Genomic DNA, 24,861 nt, shown 5'->3' on the forward strand with positions numbered 1-24,861 from the left:
TGCTTACTCTAATCACATCAGTGAAGTTATTTTTACCATGGTGGGTAACATATTCATAGATTTTTGGATTAAGACATGAATATTTGAGAGGGCCTGTAGTCAGACTACAACAGGAAATAAGTTTTCTTGGCTTTTCAGGCTCCCAGAGGCTGATTTTATTCCTTGGCTCATGACACTCTATCTTCAAAATCAGCAACGGCTAGTCAAATTGTTCTTACATGGCATCACTCTGACACAGACTCCATCATCACATCACCTTCTTTGATTCTGACTGACTCGTCTGCCTTCATTTTCCATGTTTAAGTACCCTTATGATTACACTGGACCACCCATATAATCTGCAATACACTCCGTGATGGTAGTATATACTAGTGTAGTTATTGCTGAGACTAATTTGGTGGTACCCAACAAATTTAGTATAAATATATTTTAGGTAATAAAATTTCTCCTTTGAGGACATAAACCAGATAAATTATTACTTTAATCCATAAAGGGAATGTTCCTTGCATCCTTGCAGTGCTATTTGTGTGGCTGGGACCTGGAAAAAGTCTATATTGGTGCCTATGTAGTGTGAGAATGCATAGGTAAAAATGTCTAACATGAGAAAGACATGAAGAAATTAAGAGCAGTGTTTTTCTAGATGCAAATAGGACAACAAAAACTGATTAAAAAACATACTGCTATGTGAAAACTTCTTGCCATAAATGATCACTTACACAACATATAAATACAAACTAACATGTATTTTGGAAGAGCACATGAAAAGGATCTACATGAAACACATTAATTAGCATGGTGATCTACTTAATAAGGTATTTGTTTAGCACATCCATCAGCATCTCAGGTGGCTACCTTCCAAAAAAAAAAAAAAACTAGCGAGAAGAGTAAAGAAAAAGAATGGAAATGAGAGAAAAAGAAAGAAGATAAAGTAAAATATAGAAAGAATTCTTGAATAGGTTTGAGGATTGTGGCAAATGAAAAGAACTTCAGGCAAAGAGAAGTGGTTTAGCAAAGATGGATATAGAATAGAGATCAACAAACTTTTCCTGTAAATGCCTAGATAATAATATTTTAGGCTTTGCAGGCCATGTGGTTCTCTATTATAAGTGTGAGAGTAGCCACAGGTAATACATAAGTATGACTGTGTCCCAATAAAACTTCATTTATGGACAGTGGGATTTGAGTTTTACAGTTTTCATACGTCTTGAAATACTCTTATTTTTACATGAAGATATGTAAAAATCTCAGCATGTGAGCCACACCAAAATAGAAGGCTGTGTCCTAACCCTTCCTAGTACAGAAGCAAGAAAGTACTAGGCATCCACCACTTTGACTAGAACATCAACTTCTTATTGAATAAAAGATTTTACTCAGTAATTATTGATACTTTTATTTAAGATATCTTGAGAAATTTAAATGACAATATTTCTTGTGGTTAATTTTGGATTATTATGCTCATTACTACCAAAAAATTTGCTAATACATGCAAATTAATGAATTGTAACTTTCTCTTACTCTTTCCTAAGTGGGTTCTAAAAATTAAGCAAAGGCTACTTGCTTTGATAATATACCCTAGGAGATGGAAATCTTTTGTTTTCTCAACTGTGTTTGCATATCACAAATGTTGTCTTTACCTCATATCTGGGCTCTGGAGATGTGTTATAAATCATGTGCCAACAAAAACAAAACCACAAAATTTCAGACCAAAAATTTGTTTTAACTCCTAATAAAGCTGAAGAAGACTGTTAACATGAATGGAACGGGCTTTGGAATTTTACATGCCCTCTAGGATGGAACACATACTTGAGGTAATAGGAGTGACAGTTCCTATGGAATTTTACCAACTCCATGCCTAGGCCCCAGTCCAATCATATTAGGTCTTCTAGGGAGTAGATCCACTTGTGAAAGCTTTGCAGGTAACTCTAATCTGCAGGCTGTTTGAGAAGCACCTTGGCTGGTTCCCAAACTACCATGTAGAAAAATCTATCCATAGGCTATAGTCTGAGGAGATAGAAGAGAAATAATTGACACAACTTAGCAAGTGAACAGTTTCTGACAACTTTGAAATATCCTTAACTGTGTGATGAATGAGAAATGCTACCAATAAGTCCATGAATGAGTTCCTTTTTTTTTTTTTTAATTGAAGAGAACTAAGCCCTTGATGGCAGTTTACCTTCCCTTTCTTCCTAGGCCTTGTTTTTTTTTTGTTGTTGTTGTTTGTTTGTTTGTTTGTTTGTTTTTTCCATTAGGGCCTCCCACAGCCTTGACTAGCTGATGATACTTGAGGCTGTACATTCATTTTCAGATCATTAGCAGAAGTAAATAACATACTGGGCACTCATGACAGACTAGGTATTTGTGACAGATAGTAATCTAGAACTCATTGAAAACCAGTACTTCCATAACCCCAACTAAAAGGTGTCAGTTTGTCTATAAAAATATTTGAAGAATATACTATACATTCATTCATTTGGGTTTATGGCCTCCCTGAGATTTCACAGATAAATTTCAGGGCTTTCTGAATTCCTTTAAACTGTATTAAAAAGTATCTTAGTTTTATATGAGTTTTATACATATGAGTTTTATAGAGATGATATATATATGATGAGATACATTTTATATTGTTATATATTATTTATGCATAATATATATTACATATAATATATATTTATATTCATATAGAAAGAGGGAAGAGCATCCATAGTTTTCATTAAATGCTAAAAATGTCTGAGTCCCCACTACTCTTGTCTCCTACCTACACTCCCCAAAGAACTCCCCCCAAACCAGAAGCAATAAGGAAAGAAAAAAGGGAAACTTCTATTTGAGATACTCTTAATTATGAAATCCAAGTATGGATTAAGCTAGACCATATGAAAACTGCATCAAGATCACATGATTCTGGTTCTACATATCCTTGCTCCAATTGAATTTTGCTTGGGCCATGATGCTATAAAGCAGCAGCTCTATGAATTTTTTTGTGCCTAGTTTACTAATGATGATTTTCATTCAATTAAACCATGCACAATTTTTTTGGAATCGCGCAGAAATTTTCTCTTTGTTCTGAGTGTTAGGAATTATGTTATTTTATGGTCCTTCTGAGGATCTGACTTGTTTATTCCTTTAGAGTATTATAAATTTTTCAAGTGATCATTTTTGTTTTAGTTTCAGCATTTAGAGAGGACTCCCTGCAAAGAAGAGAGCTCATCCCTAGATATAAAACTGGAGTAGAAGATCAGAGTTGACACATGAGAAAGACTGATGATGGTGAGTCATCCTGGCATTCAGTAATCATTTCTGAAGTTGCTTCTATTCATAACTGTGTGAGCTGGAACTCCCTGCTGAATGACAGAATGGGTTCTAAGGCCCATAGGTTAGCTAATTCTACCTATAACATTAAAGTATTCCCATACTTAGCATCCCAGATATGGTGATGCTAAGAAGAAATTCATTAACAGCACGCTCCTCAGACAGGAGACACAGAGAAGCAGTTTTAAAGCTTCCAACTGTTTTCCCCCTACTGAACTCTTTAGACTTAAATATTTGAAGAACAACTTTCTTTCTTTACTTTTGAAAAAAATCCTGGTAGTATATGAACAAGTAATGGAAAGTTATTTTTACAATTTCAGTGAGAAATTATTACCGTCTACACTACATGCAATATTGAGTTACGTTTGTTTTACTAAAGAGTTTGATTTTACTCCCTTTTCAACACATCTTACCAAAGCTGTAAAGCCCTGAAAGTGGATAACTTCAGTGACCATCATAACACTATAAAGATATGATTGACACACAATGTTTGTATTCAATTTATGTGCAATCATATTTGAAAAGAGGGGAATTCAGTTGATGACTCTCTTGAATGCTTTCCTCTTAAGGATTACACTATTGTTGGAAATAAGATCTTGTTAAGTGCAAAATAATTTTTTTTTTTTTTTGCATAAAGTACTGTTAGCTCTACAAAAGATCACCATCCAGACAGCCTGAGTAAACACAGCTGGGCTGTTGAGGAAACAATTAGTGAGAGTGGATCATGAAGATAAATTTGACCTGAAGAGAAAAAAAATCTCAGCTTTCAGCTTTTAATATTTGAAGTGTGCTTTCTATCTAATGATTCTGATGCCTTGAAGGGATTGCCTTTAATTTTCTTTTAAAGGTAGAAGAAACACAGCTTCACTGAGTTGTAGGCCCGGGTTACTGAATTTTAGAAAGATTTTCAAAGCTGGAGATTATCTTTTATGGTAATTATAAAAACTTAGAATGATTTTTTTGCAGGCTTCCTTCCCTGAAATAGTTACAAGGTATAAGATTCAGTATCTTACTCAAATTTATTTCATTTATTCCTCAAAAAACTGCAAAGTAGACTTATTTTTTATAATTAAAAAATTAATAGGTCTTATTTTTCAGCAATTTTAAGTTCATAGAAAAATTGCATAGTAAGCACAGAGGGTTCCCATACATTTCTTCTTTATGATACCCTCAAAGTTCCTCCAATTATTAACAATTTGCATTAGTGTGGTACTTTTGTTATAATTTGATGAATCACTGTTAATACATTATTTACTAAAGTCCATAGTTTACATTAGGGTTAATACTTTGTGCTGTACATTCTGTAGGTTTTGACAAAAGCATAATGTCATTTGTCCACCAATAGTTTCATACAAAATAATTTCACTGCTCTAAAAATACTCTGTGCTCTGCCAATCCATCTCTGCACCTGGCCCTCAAACCCCAAACAATGTTTGATCTTTCCTCTTTTCCATAGTTTTGCCTTTTTCAGTATATCACATAGTTGGAATCATACAGTATATATAGCCTTTTCTTCTCGCTTCTGCTTAGCAACATGTGGCTCAACTTCCTCCATGTTTTTTCATGGTTTGATAGCTCATTTCCTTTTCCCACTGTATAATATTTCGTTGAATGAATGTACCACAGTTTGTGGTATTTTATTGAAGGCTATTTTAATTTCTTCCAATCTTTGGCAGGTAGCTTTGTAAGAAACTTCCAAACTGTCTTCCATAGTAGCTGCACCATTTTACATTGCCGTTAACAATGAATGAGAGTTCTTGTTGCTTAAAATCCTTGTCAACATTTGTTAGTGCTAAGCGTTTTGGATTTTAGCCATTCTAGTTCACATATCTCATTGTGTTGGGGTAGATTTTTTTTAACTACTGAAGTGGCTAAAAATATGGGTTTTAAAGTATCCAGGGTTACTAGTATTATATTTAATTTCTGATACTTCCTAGTTGTATGATCTTAGGGGAGTTCCTTAAAACAGTGACTCAGTTCCCTTATCTTTAAAATAGAGTTAATGATAGTACCTACTCTGCAGAATTATTACAAAAAAGAATGAATCAATGTGGTTAAAGTGCTTAGAACAGTGTCTGGCATGTCATAAACTTCCATGAATGATAGCTGTTATCACTGGCATGATGTAGCTAATTCTTGAAATGGGGAAAAATTATATATTTTACCAGCTTAGAAAGTAGAGCAGCCAGGATTTAATTTCAAGTTTGTCTCCTGAGCTTAAGCTCTTTCTACAATTCTATGAAGCCTCTAAAGTTGATATGTACATAGAAAGATAGTGCCCCCATTTTCAAATTTTCTTGCATTTCTAGTCAAGTGTGAAACAATTAAGTCACAGCTGTACATTAATCCAGAGCTCAAGTAGCCTTAAAAAAAAAAAAGCCAGTAGAGTATATCTTTGGGGCCTTCTACTCCTTTCTTTTTGCTAACTTGTATCCCTTGTCTGCCAGCCCTTCCATTTCTCTTTGCTCTCATGTTTCTTCTCTGGCTACCCAGGGAGGCTTGCTGGTCCTGTGGTTTCATCCAGTGTTACATAATATACTTATTACAAAACCACTAAAGATTCTCTATTTAGGTGTTTTACTGTTATTATTATTTTGATTTTATTTTAAGAAAGTTAATAATAGAAACACTGTCATCTTCTTTCATGTATTTCAAGCTTGTTAATTATAGGAGTGGTTTCAGTAAGCTTAAATGAGTGCATTTATTTGCATGGTATGCAGGACACTTACCTAAATGTCTAGCTTCAAATCTTATCTTTTTTTCACATTGCACCTCTCAGGTCCCTCAGTATACATTAGTCACTTGAAACATATTTGGATGAATAATGACACATAGTTTGGGCCCACAAACTTAGAAGGCATGTGCGACCATCTCCATTATAGACAATAGAAGCGAGGGTGGTGGGGGGGCTTTCTTCCTGAAAGAGAACTTTGTAACAGAAAAGGCCATTGGATTGCTTGGTCTTGGAATGAGAGTGCTCTTTTCTTCTACCTGGACAGTCTGAGAGTCTACTAATTGTGCAGTTTTCAATGGGAACTTTATGGATTGCTCATACTAATCTGTCGACAGAGGTGACATCTTTGTTATTTTCTGAAGGTTCATTATTTTTACAGAAAATTGATAAGCTATTATTTCACTATATGTTTTAATTCATTGTTGGCCTTAAAACACTAATTTAAAATGAATTGCACATCATTTGTCATGTTAGTACTTTTACCAAAGAACTGGAGCTCATCCCATCAAAAGTGTAATTATTTAGCTGTTGTGCTATTGCTATTCTAACTATTTCAGATGAAAATCTCAGCTATGTAATACAATTACCTGCTTCTTTTTTTTTGGCAGAATGTTGCAAACTCATGATTTCCATTTTTATCAGTGCCTTGGGGTCACAAAGTATTTCAATGTGTGGTGAGACAATGGGCATATATTATTATAAAACAGCTTGTTTACAACCTAAAAAGACATAGTACCTCCTCTTTGTGGTATATACATTTATGTGTTTAAGTGCACAAGTGTATGATCTCTTAATTTTCCCTTCCTCATTCACAGCTATGGCTTTTTATTGCTTTTAGCATCTTGCTTGTACCAATTATCTTTATTTTATTTTTTTATTTTAGTATGCTAAAGTTTGAGAAGTCTTGAAATGCTTACAAGCCCTAGAGTAAATAGACCAAATGAACAATTTCTTTGCCATAATCTTTTACCTTACCTGACCATGTAATTATTTTTCTCAGAAACAAATATTTGTAATACACAGTTTAAAATCTTGGGCATTATGGGACGCCTGGGTGGCTCAGTGGTGTAGTGTCTGCCTTTGGCTCAGGGCATGATCCCAGGGTCCTGGGATCCCTCCCTTGCAGGGAGCCTACTTTTCCCTCTGCCTAAGTCTCTACCTTTCTCTCTCTCTCTCTCTCTCTCTCTCTCTCTCTCTCTCTCTCTTTCTCTCATGAATGAATAAATAAATAAAATCTCAAAAAATAAAATATTGGGCATTATAAGAGGTTAAGTCCTTACAAGACACTCTAGATTAAAAGATGCTGATTTGAACTGCAGCCCTGTCGTTTACCTGGTTTGATAGAGTGGCTATAGAACTTGCTAAAATAGTAGCTGATATTATTATCCCTATGATTACATTTGCCTTAGCTTAATTTTGAGGATAAAGCATGTGTTGACAATCTAACAGCTTCCTATCATTGTTGTGATTCTCAAGGAACACAATGTATGTGACAGTCCTCCATAAACTACAATCAACCACACAAATGTCAGGGTTGTCTCTTTTACACTTTCATGTAGTTGGCCCCCTTCCAGGGCTTTTAGGTTGCCAGAAATTAGAAATAAAATTAAGTAGGTTGTCACAGGCCTATGTGTTTCGTTGGTATATATAATCTGATCTCTATTTGTGTTTTTCCCCCAAATATGCACTTTCTTTGGACCCTGAGAGCCTAGAAAGAAAAAAAAAATAACACCATTTCTCTTTCCCCCCATTTCTTCACACTTGATTAGAGTTTGATGGTGTCATGGATATTGGATGCCGGCCATAATTATAGCCTGATCAGTGGCCTATTCTGCTGAATAAATCATATTAAATTAGGACAGTGCAGGTGTTCAGGAAGGGGTAGAGAAAACACATTCCTCCTTGACTAACATCTTTCTCCACTTGGCCCCAGGCCAACATCAGAGTTTGTCATCCTGTGGCAGCTGCCATAGTCTAGCTGCTATTGCTAGACTCTAAGCTCTGCTGGCTTCTGGCTCCAATTCTGCTCCTGCCAGGAAACTCCGCCCTTTTGTGGGTCCCAGCGTTCCAAGTTAGTTAGAGACCTGATCACAAATTTCTAAATCACTAAGTCTCACCCATTGTGTATTTGGAGCTCTGTATTGTTCTAGGTGCTAAGCAGATTATGGAATAAGTAGTCCCTATGTATATACTCAATGGCATGTTCAGGAGAAAGATAAGGGCATATATGTAGAAAAAGAAAATGCACAATGATGCAATATAGACAAAATAGACATCTAGTTTGAACTGGATTAAAGTTTTGGTAGATGAAGCAATATTTGAGCTGGAAATTTAGACAAATACAGAGAAACAACAAGTCCCAAAGCCTCCACACCACTGAAGGCCTCTCTTCCAATACTCAAGTCATTTTATAAGAATGCATTGTTTATTGCCTGACATCTTTCAGATCTCTTCTCTTTAATCGTCTTTAGCAGTCTCTCTTACTCATCCAAATTGTCACACATGACATCTGCCTTTGCATACATAGAGGGCTTCAGAGCCCAGCTTTCTGAAAAGATTTTAGCTAATTGGAAAGGACATAAAGGTCAATGGCTCAATTATTATCTTGGGACTATTAGAGGCCTTGACTGCAGTGAGACTTGGCTTTCAAGTGTTTTGGCACAAAACCATCACTGAAGCTGAGATTTCACTCATTTTATAAAGTCCCTTTAGCATGATTCACTTGAAAAAAATTATCTTTTGCCCTTGATAATCCCAATCTTCTTGCAAATATTCCCCTGAAATATTTCCTATTTTACTTTAAATCTCTTTGGTTTGTTCTTCCCTAACAGCCTGAAGGTTTAAAGCTTTTCCTTAATCACTTAACTTGGCATTGTGTTATGGCCATCAGTGCGCTGTGTCCTGAATTTCTTTCCACTACTCAAGTGAGTTCAGACTCCAAAGAAGAACCAATGTTCCCTCCCCCTGTGTGTGCCACATCTGCTCTGTGCAGAGGGTTCTGTTTCATCATGGCTGTATTTCACAACCGAACAGAAGCCATATAGTTCAATACCTTACCTGTCAGGGTTACATGTGACCAAATTTCACCTAGGTTTTTGAGTACGGAGGTAAGTGGAGCAATTTTAGAGATAATAGTATGTATGAGTAGACATAAAAATGAAAGACGTCTTATAACATCGATGTTAGAGAATGGGAACCCCATGAAGAAAGGGACTATGTTTCTTTTGTCTCTTCCCTGAGTTCCTATTACAGTGAATTACTTATATTGCATTTAATTCATTTAATTAAATATTCATTTAATTAATAATAAATTAAGACAAAGCAGACCATTCAACTAGTTATTTATCCAAGTGAGCTAACTATAGATGGAAAGATCAATTAACAGGCAAATATATTTTTTTTTAAAAAAGGAAAATAAGAAGAAAGTAAGCAATCTTAAAGGAGTGGATATGAAGAAATGCCTGGACAAATCCTTAAAGTTTCAGAGCTCAGCAAAAGCTGTTATTTTTAGGCTTTCCATGAGGTTAAAGGTAGGGAAGGATTTATTAAAACTGCTGACCCAGCAAGCACACTATCTTGAAATCCAAATTATATTTATTTTTTAAAATGCTGCCCAAATGAAATTGGGTTTCTTCACTCTCCTCTCACATAGATATAATCTTTTCTTCCTTTAATTTTTTATATCCCAAGGATTGACATACCTGTCTTATCTCACCTCCCAAACTATAAGATCTTTGAAGGCAAGCTTCATGGTTGATTGATATTTGCTTTTTTGCTTCTTCTTTTCCTCTGTAATGAATGGTTCAGTGCCTGCCCAACAACATAAGCACAGTGAGCACTGGTGAAACTGATGGGAGGGGAATGGCTACAGCCCTGGAGAGTGAGGCTGAGAGCTCACAGACAGAGCATAATTAAGAATGCACCAGAACAAGGCCAGGTTCCTAAGGAGACATGTAGTCTGCCTGTCGACTGACCTTCCTTTATGCCAATCTCCTTCTCCCAACATTTTGAACCTGAAAGAAAATATACTGCCTTTGATTAGTTTTTAAGGAGGAGCCTCATAAAAGAGCCTGCTCTGGGGTCAAACCTTTTACATGAAATACAGTGTAACTGATGGTTCTTCATTAGCATTTTATTGGTGCTCTTTAAAACTCTTACTGGACAAAACATTCCAGAGGTTCACTCTTTCTGATGTATCTCACTGCTGCGCCAGACACCTAGATATTTTACTAGATTAAATATAGGATTTTAAAAAAATGTGCTCTTCTGAGAAATACAACTCTTTTGGTGTAGGTGTTAAGATGAATGGATCTTGAATTTCTGATCCATTAAAAATTTTGAAGTTTGTATTTTAATGTATTTAGCATCCAAGGGAATAAAGCATCATTTCTGATGAATTATTTATTCATAAAATGTATCCTGCATAATTGAATAAACTATAAATAGTCTATTTGGTAATATGTTGATTTATTTGTTTAGATATTGTATTATTTTTTAAAGATTTTTCTATTTATGGGAGAGAGAGAGGGAGCACAAACAAGAGAGGCAGAGGCAGAGGGAGAGAGAATCTCAAGCAGACTTAATGCTGAACATGAAGCAAGTTGCAGAGCACTATCTCAGGAACCTGAGATCTTAACCTGAGCCAAAACCAAGAGTTGGACGCTTAACCGACTGAGCCATGCAGGCCCCCCTAGTTATTGTATTTCTTACACTATCATTATTGCTTTAAAGTTGAGGGTCACTGATGAGTTTGAACACCCAGTGAACATCTGCCTGTGTTTATGAAGAGTTTATCCTCAGGTTCCAAAGGGAGAAAGTATAGTAGTTACAATGCCCGAGCCCCAGTACTTCTAAAGTATATAATGTGCACCTATAATAAGTTTATTTGGCCTCTTTGGTTTCAGTTTCTTTATCCATGAAATAGGGATCATGCTATCTTACTTCATAGAACTAAAAGATACCACTTGGGAAAATAAACCATTAACTCGTCCACTAATAAAAAGGAAACAAAACAGTGCCAATTAAAACATGAATTACTATTGACAGGAAAAGTATTAAGAAATCTACAGTAAATCCAAGTAAAGCTCTGGACTCAAGGGAATAGTGACAGTCCAGTTTATTCCTCTTTCTTAACAGTTAATCTTATATGGGCTCAAAGTCATTATGACTGATTTAGTTTACTTGAATTTATGTGTTCTTTTGTTTTCCTCATTCTAGAACTTTAATCTCAGTATTTTTCCCTTCTTGAATCTGGGATTTTTGATCATGATTTTTGATTAGAAAGGTCATAGAAAAGCTGTGATTCATCTGTGAAAGTTTATATATAATTGCTATTATATATGATATAATATGTAGTAAATATGTAAATGCATAACAATTTAAATATAGTTTTAAAAATCTTATCCTGTAATGGGAGCTGGACCAATGTAATCTAAATTTGCTTTCTCCTATAGGATTCTATCATCCTTGATTAATCTGTAGAAATTAGTCAAATATTTATTTAGTAAATTATCCAATGGTTCCATTTACACATAAATCAAATGATAATTTAGGAGTTTAAAGTCACTAATACTATTTGGGAAGGGCATTAAGTACTTTGAAATGCTGCTTCAAAACTAAATCTCGCAGTCTACAGGAACTAAGACATAGCACCTTGTTATAGCCCAGTAGAAATGTCCCTGCATTGACATTTTAACCTAAACGTACCCCATAGCAATGGCTAACTTAATTATAAGAAAATAAATAATTGTATTTCTGTTAGAACATAGGAATATTAATTTTTACTGTACCTATTTTACTGATTTGTTAGGAAAATCATCAGAGATGATAATGTCTTTAAATTCTCTTATATTGGAAGAAGGCTATAATCAATAGGATATATTAGAACAAATAGTATAATTAACAGAGGATACAACTGGAGCAAAAATATTATAATTATAAGATGTTAGGCAGTGGGTATTTAAGTAAATCAGTCTCTTATTCTCAAATCATAACAATTCAATAATTTATTACCCTTTGTAGTTTCCACTCAGACTTTCCTTTGCAGAGCTGAACCAACAATAAAGTGGAATCACAAATTAAGAGTCTCACAAATTATGTCGCTAATTTTGCAAATATATTTATTGAGTGATTTGCCAGACTTCTGTTTGGTTCACTGTCAAAGTAACAATAGCCATTCCATTCTGAAAAATGTGAACCAATGTATCAACAGTAAATTTTACCTTCAGAAAACTAGAGTTTATATTTTGAGATACTCTGCAGTTTTGCCATATATCCATCTCTCAACTAACACTGATATTTAACTACATGCTGTTCTGCATTATTTACTAATTATAAATAAATTATCCATATATTATACATTTATGTTATATGTATTATATATTCTCCTCAGTTTTTCATCTATAGTATTTCTAGTTTGAATTCCACTAGAACTAATAACAACACTCTGACTACACTTGACTTCTCTTCAGTTCTTTGAATTGGATAGAAAATAATCACCCAAAACTCATTTTTCTAAATGTTCCTTGGCAACCCAGAGGGTAAAAAGGGCTTGTACATTTTCCCATTCAAATTGGAAGTGTATGACAATAAATTGATACTACGAATAATTTTCATTCACAGTGTGCATTTATTTTTTATGCAAGGGTCAATGGGATTCTTCACATGTTCAAAGTGCTAACAAAATATTTAGTCACTGATCAAGGGATCATTTTGTGGGAATGGAATATGAATCCCAGAATCTGGTACTCTTTTTTTTTTTTTTTTGTAGGTGAGGCTATTATGTTTGTTAGCAGGATGTTCATTCTTACAATAGTAGTTGGAATGAGGCTGTTCTCCTTTTGGTGCACAATGTAGCTAGAAGATAGGTTTGAAATATAAGGATTTGCAAATCTGAACAATTTTAAACAATAGTTCACAGTTACAGTCATATGTACAGTGACTCCCCCTCCCCCCTACACACTAAGTGGTTTATAATCACTGAAAGCACATCTTTTAAGACAGCACACTGAATGGCAACACCCATATCTTGCCATGGTAATGATCTAGTTTGAGAACCTAAGACCCTAATAAAGCCATACTTCTGTGAGCACGTCTACTTTAATTTTATTTCAAAATTACACAGTGGTCAGCCTGGTTAGCAAGTGCAGGTATATGATAATCTTCCATATTAAATTTTACATTTCACCAAGTTACCTTGGCAGCAAGGTTCAGAGTAGTTTGGAATAGGTGTGTGTGTGTGTGTGTGTGTGTGTGTGTAAAAGAGAATGTAGTTTTACAGAAACTATAAATAGTTGAGTCTGAGTACATTAGTGCATGTAATAAAGCATATTGGTCATGGCAGTTAAAGCAAGAATAAAGACAAAGGAATTTAAAGGGTTGGTATGGAGTTAGCAAATAGACATAAAGAAATATGTTTTTTATAACATATTCTTAGTGTTTAAAAGAATACAACACTAAGCCAAAAACATAATATTCTATGTGGACCATTTTTTCCTCTCAATAAAAAGTAAATACAGGATTATATATATACATATTTATGTGTATTATGGCTATAATATACAGTAAAATCTATGTTGATGAGGTATAATGCTTATAATTGTGTTTGTTAATACTATGTAATGAAAAGATAGGCTAGTCTAAGTAGCTAGCCACAAGAAGTTCTAGGGTCAGGATGTGTGATGCAACACTATTCGGATCCAGCCACAGTCTTCCATCACTTGATAGAAGTTTTCCACTCATTTTAAAATACATTTAAAATGTTAGAGTCAACATTTCTAGGGACTGTAGCTAACTGTGATTCTAGATCATTTCATTAGCACAAACTGGGAAAACTGGACATGGGGAATATGAATGATGTGGAGACCCAGCCTATATTTCTATTCATCTTAGGAGCTGGGATGGCCTATCAACTATCCCTTCCATCCCAACCAGAATATAAGATTTCAAGTAACATTGAGAACCAGAGGAGACAGAGAAGAGGAGCTAATTATCAATCAAATTTACCATATCACTAAAATCACCTAGTGGACATTAAAATCTATGAGGTTGTGGAGAAACCATAACACTTGCATCCCACTGGTGAGAATGTAAATTGGAAAAATCATGTTGGAGAAGAATGAAATTGTATCTCATAAAGCTCAGAGTCTCATAATTCTGTATCTAATTATATAACAGGGATAGAATGACAAACTGTCCTAGTTCACTTCAGACTAAGGGATTTCCCAGATATGAGATTTTCAGTGCTAAAAGGAGAAAGAAAAGTGGGACAAGTTGACTTCCCTAAGAGTGGTGAGAATTGTGGCATATGAGCACAAGAAAGCATGAATATGTGTATCCACTGTAGATGATTAAGCAATAATGTTAGCAACTTAAACATTCATTGATAAAAATAAGAATGTATAAACCAATAGTTATGTTTATAAAATGAAATAATATAGAGGAGCAAAAATATAAATGATAGCCAAATATAAAAACATATTGAATTATAAAAGTGAAATACTGAATAAAAAGTTAGAGACAATGTTGCAATTAGATAAAATCTACAAAAATTTTGAAATGGTAAAATAATACTACATTGTTTAAGGATATAAAAAATGCAATAAATGTATAAGTAGCTTTTAACCAGTAGGAAAGTGAAAATAAAAGTCACAATGACCTATCATTCCAAAAAACTAAGATAGTTATTCTCAAAAGGCATACAATAACAAGTGACAGAGATATGGAAAAAATGGAATTCTCATACACTGCTGATAGGAATGTAAAATTATGTAACTGCATTGGAAAACAGTCTAGAAGCTCCTCAAATGGCTAAATGCAGAGTTATCATATGATCCAACACTTCCATTCCCAGGTCTATAACCAAATTGTTCTTAAATATTCATAACAGTAATATTTACAGTAACTAAAAAGTGGAAACAATCTACAATGTCCATGAATTAATGAATGAATAAGGTACGATATATCCATACACTGAAAAATTACTTGTAATACAAAGAAACAAAGTACTGATACATGTTAGAACATGAATGAACCCGAAAACCTACTAAATGAAACAAGTTAGTCTCAAATGACATCTGGTATGATGCCACTTATAAGATATATAAGTCAAATATCCACAAATCCTTAAAGACCACAAGTAGATTCATGGTTGCTTAAGGTGACGGGATGATAGATACTTGGGAGTTGGGATCCCTGGGTGGCGCAGCAGTTTAGCGCCTGCCTTTGGCCCAGGGCACGATCCTGGAGACCCAAGATCGAATCCCACGTCAGGCTCCCTGCATGGAGCCTGCTTCTCCCTCTGCCTGTGTCTCTGCCTCTCTCTCTCTCTCTGTGATGACTATCATAAATAAATAAATAAATAAATAAATAAATAAATAAATAAATAAATAAATAAATAAGAAACTTGGGAGTTATGGCTAAAGAGTGCAAGTTTCTTACTAGGATAACAAAAGTGTTCTAAAATTGACTGTAGTGATAGATGCGCAACACTAATATACTAAAAGCCACTGAATTGTATACTCCAAATCTGGGAAGTAAATGAAATGTGAATTATAGCTCAGAAAAGTTGTTTTAAAAAATACAAAGTGGCTCTTGGTGATAAAAATAACTAATCCAAAATAATGACCTCTGAGACAGAAAAAAGAGAATGTGAGGAGTGGGTCTGATAGACTTTCAAATATGTTACCAGTTTTTTTGTTTTCCAGTTTGGTTTATGAATACATGAATATTTGTCATATTATTCTTCATAATGTTTGTATGTTTCAAATAGATATTCCAATGTCCATAAGATTTTTTTCATGCTGGGTGATTAGAATACTGCTTCTTACTAAATTTTTTCATTCTGTGCCATAACCTGTGAATACCATTTTGGAGATCTTTCTGAAATTACCTTCATTCTAAATCTTTCATGTTTGTAACTCTTGTCTTTACTACTAAAGTATTAACTTTTTAAGGGAAAGACTAGATATTATGATGCATGGCCATTAAAAAACAGAGATAGAAGATGAATGAAACTGGTTTCTGTGTTCCAACAGACCATATGAACCTATGACTCTACTGAAGTGTCCTTCATCTTCTTTTATTGTCAAATGATTGTCAATCTTCTTTCCCTCACTTTTGGAATTTCCTTTTACTTTAACTCAAATATTATGGCTCACAGAGACAAATTTAGGAAAAAACCCCAAGGAAGTGTTAATATTAATGAATAAAATTAATCCTATTAAAAGTGTGATAATATAGCATAATACTTCAAGGAATCTGTTCTTAGAATTTTCTTTGTAGTATATAATAGATTTCATGAGATCTATTCCAATAAAAGTTTTGCAGAAATTGCTTTAATATTTCTAAAATAATAACATAAAATAATGTTGAGCTGGCAAAGATGAAGATAGTGAAGGATAGCATAAAATGTCACTCCAAAATATACTACTTTGTCATAAAGATTATTTTGAGCTGAAAGCATTTGAGAAGAAGTAAATACAAGAAAACCTCTCAGTTTTCTCCCTCTTTGTCTAAGAGCAGGACATTAACTTGTGAAAGTGTCACATCTTTCCTCACTAACAGGAAGGACAGAAGTTAATCTCCAGAGTTAATCCTCATCAGCCCAGAGATAGCACCGGAATAATCTACATAATAAATCTTGCTAAAACTAGCCCTATCCACCATTAATTTCCCTATATATTTATCTTCCCAGAATTTTCCCACTTGGAAGCTCAAAGTCCTTTTCCTTCATTTTCTTTTCATTTTCTTACTTCTCTAAAAAATATTGTTCTTTTGTTAAAATGGTATATAAGCCCAAACCCTAACCACCTCTTTGCTTTACTCATCACTGGATACTCCCATGTGTGTGCATCATGCACATATTAATGGATTTCTGTTTGTTTTTCTCTTGTTAATCTGTTTTGTTACTCTAATTTATAGGACCCCAACCAAGAAACCTAAGATTAGTAGAGGGAAGACAATTTTTCCTCTTCTACAACAGTCTATAGCTGCAGGGAGGTCAGCTATAACGTATAAGAACAGAAGAGTGATATAAATCATGTCAAGAAAATGTATATGGTATGTAGGATTTAATTCCCCCCTATTCTATATATGAAAACAAATAACAATTTTGATAACCTATTTTCCTACATTTTATCTAATTTTTATAATCCTTAGTATCCTTCTCTACAGATTCCTGGAGGAACCTATATTATCAATTGGGAAATAGAGGGAAGGGATACACTTTGAACAAAGATCAGGGGCCTGGTCATGGACACTTGGAACCTGCTTCATTCCAATTAGACCACTAACTGACAACCCACTTATTCCACCAAGTCATTGATGTTTCAGTCCTCTTTTAAAACAGGTACACTGCCTGTTCCTGCCTTCTTCCTAAGTTCTGAGGCAATGTATAAAGGAGATAAAAACATTCTTACTGGCATTAAGAAGTCTTAGATTTAATTTCCTTTGCTTCTAACCAGCTATAGGACTTTGACCAAGTACCACTATCTCCCTTAACTGTGGTATCCTTCTCCATAAAAAGAGCTTAAATAATGTTAGACTAGAGCCTTACACTATATTTAGGCTGATGACTTGAGTTCTAGCTCTTATTTTTAGTTGTCTCACCTGTCTATCTACTTTCTTTTTAATCTTTACTTCTATTCAACCTATTTATATACTCTAATTATGACTTCCTCAAGATTTCTGATCGAAACCATTGAAGTCTTTGTAAGTGTTCACATCCTACCCAAATGTAATTTTATTATTTTAGGTTTCATCTTTATCCCTCTATCAACATAAGATCAAACAAAAGTATCAGACCCTTTTGACAATGTTTCATATCTCTGTTAGGATCCCTAATTAACTAATCTTAGTTAGATTTCCCATGACAAAGTCTCAGTATCACTTCTTACTCACACACACACACACACACACACACACACAAAGAAAAAATACTATTCAGAAAAATGCTCATAAAATAAACAAAAACAAATAGCTGATTAAAATCACTTTATTCTTTATGAAGAAATAATGACCATTGACCCGATCTCAAAATAACAGTATATTTTAACATTCCATCTCATAATATTTATTAAACACACATAGTGGAAGGCAAAGCCCATATTCTCTCTGAGCTTCAGATCTTCCATCATCTCCTACTTTTAGAAAGCTCCATCATATAGTTGTGTAAGTAAATGAGAATTTATTTACATACTTTTATCTGCAGCAGTTTTTTAAGGCTCTGTAGTAAAAGAAATGCAGTGTCAGTGTCCAGGAAAATAATAATAATGATAATTCTTGAGTTTCTTAGGAGGTTTGCCACAAGGGTACTGCCATGCAAATAGTGTTTGGTTCATTTTATCTTAATCACAGATCCAAATGCAAAATCCTCAAGGACATCCTGTGCATTTGCATATGTCTCTTGCGAATATAAGTGTAAATATGCAAGACTGAGTTGTTTTATTTCTTCAGCAAAATGGCTGTGGATTCCCTGCTGACTGAGGTAGAAAGGTGGAGTAATGAGGTCTCAAAAATTAATCTAGCTTCATGCCAGCAAAGGAAATAAAACATTTAAAACTTAGGTTCTTGAAGTATATATTGAGGATTCATTCTGTTTTGGGATCTCTGGTAAAAAATTCCACAGGTTATCACATGGCTTTCTTACAACAATATTATCAATCTCTTTACTTGTCCAAAGGTCTCCATAGGGATCCCTGGGTGGCGCAGCGGTTTGGCGCCTGCCTTTGGCCCAGGGCGCGATCCTGTAGACCCGGGATCGAATCCCACGTCGGGCTCCCGGTGCATGGAGCCTGTTTCTCCCTCTGCCTGTGTCTCTGCCTCTCTCTCTCTCATTCTGTGTGACTATCATAAATAAATAAAAATTAAAAACAAAAAAGAAAAAAAACACAAAGGTCTCCATAACTTAAGCAGCTGAAGCAGGTTTTGAATGTAGCAACTCTCAATTTCAAATCCCACACTACTGCCCTTTAAATACATGCTATTTCAGATTTTATTTTTTAAGAGCTTATTTTAGGCAGACTCTCAACATTTTAAATTAAAAGGGATCAATTTCTATTGGATTTGTTTTATAATATCACATTTGATCTTAGTCAAAATATGAAATGTGAAGTATGAACTTACTGCAGCTTTTTATTGTTTAGGAATTACTTGAATTAATTCAAATGATAGGTTTCCTTATCTCTGCAGATCTAGGTGTCTGAATTTACTAATATTTGGAAGCCTAATAGATGACATAATGTATAACAATACTGTATCATCTACTGGTATTTATTTATTTTTTAATTTTTATTTATTTATGATAGTCACAGAGAGAAAGAGAGAGAGAGAGGCGGAGACACAGGCAGAGGGAGAAGCAGGCTCCATGCACCGGGAGCCCAACTGGGATTCGATCCTCAGTCTCCAGGATCACGCCCTGGGCCAAAGGCAGGCGCTAAACTGCTGTGCCACCCAGGGATCCCCCATTTACTGGTATTTAGAAGCTAATGGGTTGTACAACCTGAAGTAATAGGATAGAGAAGTGATTCTCAAAAATTTTGTATACATCAGAATCACTTAAAAGTCTTGTTGGAACATAAATGGCCAGACTCTACCCTACTATTTCTATTCACTAGGTCAGAAAAGGAATCTGAAATTTTACATTTTAATGAGTTAAGAGATAACGATGATGTTATTGTCCAAGGGACCAGATGTTGATACCAACTGGAATAGGACATTAAAGGATTGGCCTCAAGATAACTTTTTTTTTTTTTTTTTTTTTTGGCGGGGGCTGAGGGGTGGTGGGAGGTCAGAGGGATTCAGGAGTTAATTGCACAACATAATCAAAAGGGCCAAATGTCTTGTGGACATGCAGAAGTTGTACTGTGTGCTGGGACAATGCTGAGGCCAAAAGAAAGAAGTTAGAAGTTAGAATATGACAGACTTCAGTGATGTGTATTTATCTTCTGTGATGGACCTCTGAACATATGGCAATGTGTGTTTGGTGGCTTGAACATAGTTTTAATATCTGAGAGATGCTTAAATTTAGGGAACGGTGCTAAATAGTTGTTACTGGGTCAAGAGGATACTCTGAATAAGACATTCAGTTGTGCTAATCCAATGGCCTATACTATTGAAACAAGACCTAAGTGAACTAGTCACACAGGTAATAAGTCAGTAAGATCTTGGCAAAGTATTTGAGCTACACTAGGATTCTTTCATTCTCTGAAATCCTATCAACACTTGCGGGTAAAGACAGGTCAAACACTGAGATCAGGATAGAAGACTATAAAATCATATCTCTTACCTCACACTGTCCTTATTGCTCCCTCTAAAATAAGCAAAAGAATAGAATACAAAATATGGACAAAATTGGAGGTCTTCCCACTGCTTGATTAAGTTATATTCATTTAAATTCTGGATTCAAAACAAAATGTTTGAAATATTTCTCCCTATACTTTATGGCTCACTACCCCACCCTCCCTGCCTGAGAAAAACACCTTTCTAAGAAAGCTTGTCATCTTCAGGTTATAGGTCCTCTGTTTCATTTCTCCCATGTGAGCATAAAAATAATAAGAAAATAATTCCCAATTTTCAAATACATAGTGTGAACATGATTATCCCTATAAAGTGGCAGAAATGGCACCATAATCTATGCCATTAGAGTATTTTCCAGTAATTTTCGTAACTGCAATTCCCCAGGGTTTCATGTTTAACAGAAAAAGAAGCAATTCATTCAGTTCATTTTCTTTATTATTTTTTCCACCCTTATTTGTTGATTTTCTACTATGTTTTTACCAAGGCATTATACCAGATGATCAAGAACTACCTGGTATATGTTAAACAAAACAGCCATGGGAAAGTATATGGAATCCAATTCTCCCCCTTCCTGCTACCTCTTATGGCTGCATTTCAAAATAAGAAAATAAGATGTTCCTCCAAGTATGAACCTATAAAACAGCCAGTAGAAGGATAAGATCATCCATATTCAAAGCTCTCTTTAAAGGCAGAATGTGTCCCATGATAATATTTGGCATTAATCTTATTTAAGGCATCAATAAATACAGTGAAAATGTGCTATTCAGGTGGGAACATAAGAACAGGTTAAATAAAATACCCAAACACTGTCAGAGATAATAATGGCTAGGGGCATTCATATGTGTTTTGATGTAGAAATTCTATACTGTTTATCAGATTTCTGATTATAACTGTAATAAAGTTGTAAAGTCCAACTGTACTTAATTGCATCAAAAGGAATGTCTTAGTAAGTAAAGACACATATTTCATCTCTTCAAAGTTATATTTAGTTATTATAAACTAATTCTTGGTCTTTGTATTTCAGTCTTTGGTCAATTTTATAAGACTGAATCACACCATGGGGTGGGACGAACCAATTCACATTTTACCAAAATCAGATTGCCTAAGCATAATTCTAAGTGTTGGACCTTAAAATATGATGGTCATCTAAAGGTGTGTTTTTCTTATTTGTGTCCATGTATAAAGGCCTCTTTAGCAGGTCCAAGATAACACACCGCTACACACACGTGCACCTTCTTCACATTCAAGGCCTTGCAAATAAATGATTGTAATATATTGTAAATATACCATAAAATGCTGCATACAAAGTGTTCTTTTACAGCAGGAAGGCCAGGAAAACTTCTTTAGAAAGAAACAACTAGTAATAAGCCCTGAAGAAGTAATGACATCCAAGAGAAATTCAAATAAGTTTGAGTGACTGAAGACGAAGTTTTGGGACCCAAACACACAGAGAATTTATGATGTTTTGAGACTAGGTAATGACCATGAATAAAAAGCACAGAATTGAGGACAGAACCTTTGGATATCCCCATATCTAAGAAATTAGAGAAAGTATAGAACTTAGTAAAAGGCACACAGATATAGCCAGAAAGGTAAATGTGAAAGCATATCCTATGGTATTTGGATAAAAGAAAAGATAAGAAAGATAAGAGGAGACTGAAATCCAAGAAGGGACTACCTTATATTATGACTACAGAGAATTCTAGACCAAGCAAACCAAAAGTGAAAGGAAAAAAAAATCCCTAAAAACTAAAAAGTGGGATCCCTGGGTGGCGCAGCGGTTTGGCGCCTGCCTTTGGCCCAGGGCACGATCCTGGAGACCCGGGATCGAATCCCACATCGGGCTCCCGGTGCATGGAGCCTGCTTCTCCCTCTGCCTGTGTCTCTGCCTCTCTCTCTCTCTCTTTCTCTCTGTGACTATCATAAATAAATAAAAAAATAAATAAGAAAAAAAAAAAACTAAAAAGTGCCTCTAGTGGGGGCAGGGTACATACAGGAAATCTCTGTACCTCCCTCTCAATTTTGCTGTACACCTTAAGCTGCTCTAGGAAAAATAAAGTCTTTAAAAACAAAGAAACAAAGCAAACAAATAAAAAATAAGAAACCCAGAAGCAATGGATGTGTACTACAAACATCCATGGTTGGTATTTAAATGGTATCTGAGATTTGTATTTAAAAACAAACCACTCTCACAATACCTACTAGTGGACACATTTATCTAGAGGAAAGACAATGAGATCATGAAAATGCCTTGTACTTTGTGGAGAAGGGATGTGGATAGGGACGTTAACAGTAGGCTATTTTTATTTTTGTCCACTGTACATGTATTAAATAAATTTCTATTTTAAGATTTAAAAAATGGCAACTACATATGGGAGCCACATATAACTGGTAGCATTTGAAAGAAAAAGTTTTTCCAGTATTTGTTTCTTAAACTATAATATGGAGCTGGCAGGGCCTTCATATCCTTTACATTCTTATTACTCTTCCAATCTTAATGGAGAAGTGTTACACTTCCCTTTATTCACTTTACGGTATTGAAATCATGACCACTTTGAAAGATTTCCAAAAATAATTACATAATATAGGATCAAGTGGGAAAAAAGATCTATAGGGAATATTTCACAGCCTCTCTTGGCAACTGTATTCTCATTATCTCAAACAGAACGTCATTTACTTTCATGAACTATGCCTCTCACCCAGCAACTGCATGAAAAAAATCAATTTCTCACGTATGATTGATTCCTGCTTATAAATCTTTTGAATCCAAATGTGGAATATTTCTTGCCAGAGTTTAGTATTTTACTTTCCAAATAAACAGAAAGTCATATTCAGAAAATATCTCCTATTTATGTTTGTTTTTCCTATGAGTGCAGAAAAATAGCCTCACCATATCTTTGATTTGCATCCTTGCTTTCTGTCAGTAATAGGACTGGATTTGGTGTTTCCAAGTTGTTGAATGCTTATTTTCTAAAGGCTGCAGAACATACTACAATTGTTTCCTGCTGAGACGGAAAGCAATCTGTAGGACTGCAACACAATCTCAAGCTGTTCTTGTTCTAAGACCAGCCTCCAAGCACTTGAAAAATCCCCTGAGAATTTCAATCCAAATAAAGTAGCCTTGTTCCTTTTTAGGATTTGTTTCCTGTTCTCTGAACAGTTTTGCCTGTGACTTTATGCTCTGTTCTGAGAATGTTGTAGCTCTAGAAGCTTACAGGCAGGCAGAGAAGAAAGTCACGGGGTGGAAGCAGGGGGGCTGCAATGAAATTGGCTTGATTTCATTTCATTGTCAATTCAGGGTAAGTAGGGTAGGTGGGTGGGTGGTAAGTGGAGTCATAGACTTGGCTAGGTGGATATGGGCTGCTAGTGAAGCACAGGACCAACTGATGCTTAGGAGAATTTCCAGATCACCTTCCCTGCAAAAGGAACTTGGTAATAAGAAAGTTGGAAAGTCAGATACAAATCCAGAGTCAAAAAAAGAAAGGACTGCAACAGAATGATAAACACATACCTTAGTTGTCCTGACCTACTGAAGTGTACTACAGATGTAGGAAATGGTCTTAACTGGGACTGCAGTTGATGCATGTCTGTCTGGGATGCTTCTACCGAGTAGTCATGCAGGCAAGGTCAGGCATCTGTATCCTATGGATCTGTCTTCATGGAGGAAGAATATGCAGGGAGGGGGAAGAGAAAGTGCATAATATTCTCATTCCTTCCCATAATGGGTGGTATTTAAGTCCTACTGTGAGAGGAACTGCAGGCAGAATTTGACTAGGGTCTATTCGTGAATCATTCTGTGAGAACCAGGTATTCAAGTGGCACTGCTTAGCTTCCCAAGTAACAAAGTGTGCCACAAGGGTATAAACAGATAATCTGTCCACATTTTCAAGGATGTCTCTGAACACTCAAGAGTTCAAATCCTTGAGAAAACAGCTCTATCATTTCACATTGGTCTTCACAGCAATGGTGATAGTGAAGTACATCCAAGAAGTTCCCAGGCCAAGAACAAGAAAGACAGAAGATCAAGGGAGGGTATAAAGTTTACTGCATGATAGCAATCTCTGATGGTCTAATTCAAGGGTGAGATGCCCTCTGCAGATTCCTGCGGTCAGGGTGGAGATTCTGTATCAGATTGTGATAGGAAAGTACCTATGAAATTAAATTGATCTTGTGGAGTAAAAAATAGTAGGTTATTTTTGTTAGTTAGGGTAATATCCATCATTAAAACCTCCTCCATTTCTGGCAATCTAAGACAAGTGGCATGTAAATAAAAATCACTCTTAGGATAAAGAACATAAATTTTCCTTAATAATGAAGCATTTCTTATACACACACACTGATAGTTTCCACCTACTTCATTTTATGGATTTTTCTATACCTTACCACAACTTGTTTGAAGTCCAACACTTTTTTTTTCTTTTTAATTAGTGTCAGGTGGTCAGGTGTACAGAACAATGATTCCACACTTCCATACAGAGGTTCAACACCTGTGTTCTTATAAAATGACAGCACTAATAGCTAAAGAT

The sequence above is a fragment of the Nyctereutes procyonoides genome, unplaced genomic scaffold, assembly GCF_905146905.1.
Source record: "Nyctereutes procyonoides isolate TBG_1078 unplaced genomic scaffold, NYPRO_anot_genome, whole genome shotgun sequence".
Taxonomy (NCBI): domain Eukaryota; kingdom Metazoa; phylum Chordata; class Mammalia; order Carnivora; family Canidae; genus Nyctereutes; species Nyctereutes procyonoides.